The sequence below is a fragment of the Triticum dicoccoides genome, chromosome 4A (genome assembly GCF_002162155.2).
Source record: "Triticum dicoccoides isolate Atlit2015 ecotype Zavitan chromosome 4A, WEW_v2.0, whole genome shotgun sequence".
Taxonomy (NCBI): Eukaryota; Viridiplantae; Streptophyta; class Magnoliopsida; order Poales; family Poaceae; genus Triticum; species Triticum dicoccoides.
The window spans coordinates 62,850,179-62,854,877 of NC_041386.1; positions in this window are offsets into that span (position 1 = coordinate 62,850,179).

Sequence of the window (4,699 nt, forward strand, 5' to 3'; positions counted from 1 at the left end):
CTTGGTGATCCTGAAATCGAGCAAGACAATATGGGCATTTGGGTCCTTGTTGATACGCCTCCAATTCTACCGCTATGTGAGTTTAGTTTCTCAAACATAATTATTAGCTAATTTATATTATTTATTTCAAAATAGTTGACAGCTTATTTCCATTGACAGCTTATTTTCATTCTTCAAAGAATGTGCGGGAGATGGTAGACCAAACCCACTACACCGATGGCTCCAAATTAACTTATAAGGAGAAAAATCATCTGGTCGGATTTTGTACTGACATTGAGAATTACAATATCTACAATCAAACTCCTCAACATTATGGTCAATACGTGCCACTTGTGCATGTGTTGAACTACGATAACTACCATGGAGATACCCTGGTCAGATTTTTTACTATTACGACATCGGTGCATCTTTTGCATACTTCTAAAACTAGTACATCATTGCTAACTATGAAGTTATTACTACGTTTTTCAACAGATAATTCCAGAGAATTGTGTGCCTCATTTGATGTATTAGAAAGGTAGCCTTAATGTTTTGAACATACAGTCAGATCATCCTACGAATCTCAAATGTCCATACCAGATTTCTAAAAGGAATGGAGACATGCAAATCAAAGGATGGAAAAAATGTATGGACAGTCATAAGGAGGTTCTTGGAAGCAAAAGGAAGCGAAGCGCAAGAATTGAAGACAAGATGATCTCCATTCTCCATAATGGAGAGTCAGGGTCTATATTGTTTTATGCTATTTTACCTTAACGAGGGTATTTAGGTCCTACCTAATACTGATGATCATGTGCTAAGAACAATTAAGTAGGGTTGGTTCGATGACTATGAGGATGATGATCGTATGACTTGTTATTAATAACGAGTAGAAGTTGTATGATGATGATTAGTAGACTTGTTATTATATATGATGATGCATGATGCGAGCATGAAGAGTTATTATATATCAGTGGGTGAAATGAACATGGATTGGATTGAAGTGAAGGCAACATGCATGTGGTGCATGTCGAAAGTAGTACAATCCAGACTTGATCAAGTTAGGATTAGTATTACTTTCGACATGCACCACATGTTGCCTCACTTCAATCTAAATCATGTTTAGGCATAGCAGTAGCAGTAGCACAGAGATAAGAGAGGACACATCTCTCTATTAGCTACTGATACGTCCATTTTGCATCATGCTTTTATATCGATATTTATTGCATTATGGGCTGTTATTACACATTATGTCACAATACTTATGCCTATTCTCTCTTATTTTACAAGGTTTACATATAGAGGGAGAATGCCGGCAGCTGGGATTCTGGGCTGAAAAAGGAGCAAATTAGAGACCTATTCTGCACAACTTCAAAAGTCCTGAAACTTCACGGAAGACGTTTTCCAAATATATAAAAAATACTGAGAGCAAGAACCTTACCAGGGGGGCCACACCCTGCCCACGAGGGTGGGGGCGCGCCCTACCCCCTGGGCGCGCCCCCCTATCTCGTGGGCCCCCTGGTGGCCCTCCGGTGACCATCTTCTGCTATATGAAGTCTTTCGATGGGAAAAAAAATAAGAAGCCATCTTCTCGGACGAAACTCCGCCGCCACGAGGCGGAACCTTGGCGGAATCAATCTAGGGCTCTGGCGGAGCTATTCTGCCGGGGAAACTTCCCTCCCGGAGGGGGAAATCATTGCCCTCGTCATCACCAACGCTCCTCTCACCGGGAGAGGGCAATCTCCATCAACATCTTCATCAGCACCATCTCCTCTCAAAACCCTAGTTCATCTCTTGTATCCAATTCTTGTCTCCAAGTTCGGGATTGGTGCTGGTAGGTTGCTAGTAGTGTTAATTACTTCTTGTAGTTGATGCTAGTTGGTTTAATTGGTGGAAGATCATATGTTCAGATTCTATATGCATATTAATACCCCTCTGATTATGAACATGTTTATGCTTTGTGAGTAGTTACTTTTGTTCCTGAGGACATGGGAGAAGTCTTGCTATTAGTAGTCATGTGAATTTGGTATTCGTTCGATATTTTGATGAGATGTATGTTGGCTCTCCTCTAGTGGTGTTATGTGAATGTCGACTACATGACACTTCACCATTATTTGGGACTAGAGGAAGGCATTGAGAAGTAATAAGTAGATGATGGGTTGCTAGAGTGACAAAATCTTAAACCCTAGTTTATGCGTTGCTTCGTAAGGGGCTGATTTGGATCCATATGTTTCATGCTATGGTTAGGTTTACCTTAATATTTTTGTTGTAATTGCGGATGCTTGCAATAGAGGTTAATCATAAGTGGGATGCTTGTCCAAGTAAGAGTAGCACTCAAGCACCGGTCCACCAACATACCAAATTATCAAAGTACCGAACGTGAATCATATGAGCGTGATGAAAACTAGCTTGACGATATTCCCATGTGTCCTCGGGAGCGCTTTTCTCTATATAAGAGTTTGTCCAGGCTTGTCCTTTGCTACAAAAAGGATTGAGCCACCTTGCTGCACTTTATTTACTTTTGTTACTTGTTGCTCGTTACAATTTATCCTATCATAAAACTATCTGTTACCACTTATTTTAGTACTTGTAGAGAATACCTTGCTGGAAACTGCTTATCATTTCCTTCTGCTCCTCGTTGGGTTCGACACTCTTACTTATGAAAAGGACTACGATAAATTCCCTATACTTGTGGGTCATCAGCTACCTATACCAACCTAAATTAACCCCCCAAACCCCTAAACCACCTCCTTTCAAAAAAAAAACCAGCCCCTGAAATGCTGACGCGTGGAACCTTATTGGTCCGGTTGGTCGCCGGAGCGGCCACGTGGAGGCCCATCTGTCCCGGTTAGTATAAGAACCGGGACTAAAGGTCTAGGGCATTAGTAACGACCCTTTAGTCCCGGTTCCCCAACCGGGACAGATGGGCCTTATGAACCGGGACAAATGGCCCTTTTTCTACTACTGTATGACCACGACGGCGAGGAGCTACTGTGGTGGATGCGTGATCTAGCACAGCCAGTGTGACCTCATTCATTCGCGAGGGGTGGGAGATGGGCGATGTTAAGGATGAAAATCCTGCCTGTCTTCGGTCGGTGTCGTGGCAACGACGTCCGTGGGCGTCGTTCCTCTCCTTGGAGGCGTCTCTTAGGCGGGTCGGCATCTCCCCTTCTTGTTTGGGTTGCTGTCTCCGGGTGAACGCCTAGGCCTTGGATCGGCGATAGCGGCGTCTTGGTGTCATTCCACTTTTGGGAGCATCATGTGTGGAGACATGGGTAGGAGGTTCTGTGTCGCGGTTCTCCGGTGTGTGTCGCTGGTCCAAGTAGAGTTTCTTGGGCGCTATGTGCGCGAACGCCTGTAAGTACAAGACAGTGGCTTTCTTGGGACTATCTGAGTCATGCCATCCACTTGCCATCTTCTTATCGGCAATCATGGGCGGTTGGTGCGTCGACAAAGGGATTTCGGTGGAAGTTGTTGCTCTTATGGTGATCAGTGTTGGTCGGGACGCGGCCGTGTTGCTCTGGTTAGGGCAGGTTTCTTTGAGTTGTGTTTGTAATGTGTGAAGTGACTATTCTTCGGATTAGCTCCGGTGTAGTGTTTGAACTATAGTTACTGTTTGCAGCGAGTGGTAATCTTTTGTAATTGTCTTCTTCTTTTTATGAGAATATTGTACATCTTTAGCGTACTCTCAGAAGAAAACAGTACATGCAAAGACGTTTATACCTTACCATAATTACAATTACATAGACGGCATGCGTTATTGTTCTCCATATTTGTTTATTGCAATCATGATTGAGACCGCCCCTTTACTAGAAACTTCAGAGCAGCTGGGCCTACCTAATCTAGTGTACTATTCTGTATCGTCGCCAAAACAAAAAGAAAAGAAATTCTCACAACGTTACAAATCAATACAGTCGCCATATATAGCAGTCTCCCCACTAGTATTATTTTGGCAGGCTCAATAGATAGATGAAGATAAGCTAAATTATTTTGCGCGTCTGGTACTGTACTGGTAACTTGTCTGAAAAATATAATTTCATTCCTATGTGGCTTTACATGCCTCGTGGTAGCAACTAGCGCGGACCCGTGCATGGGCGCGGGGCTGAAGTCCGCATCAGCCGCGGTACATGCATGCATGCTGCGTGGGCAAAACAGACCTCAAGTCCTCAACCCACTTATCACTTTTTTATTTTCAGAGCCACGTGCTATTCTTTGCATACCGGTACTTACTAATAAATACTCCCTTTATAAACTACTCCGTTTCGAGTTACTTGTCGCAGGTATGAATGTATCTAGATGTATTTTAGTTTTAGATACATCCATTTTTGCAACGAGTAATTTGAAACGGATGGAGTAATATAAGAGCGTCTAGATCACTAGATGCTCTTATATTAACTTATGGAGGAAGTACAACAACTGTGTTAACAAAATACAACAAGTGTCCAATGTAAATGAGATGTACAAATTGAGAAAGAACTGATGATTTTAAGGAGTAGGGGAGAGGAGCCAGGACAGACATACGCCCTAGGCCACCTCAGCGAGCTACAATGCCTCCATTACAAATATTAAACGAAGTAATTAGGAGCCACAGCCCAGGTCAAGGCCCCTGTTGTCTGAGGTCTCGCTTCGACTGACTCTAAGGATTGATGATTACACCCGAAAGCACAAACCCTAGCTGCCACCTCCTCCCCAACCCTTCCCAGCTGCTGCTAGAGGACGTGCG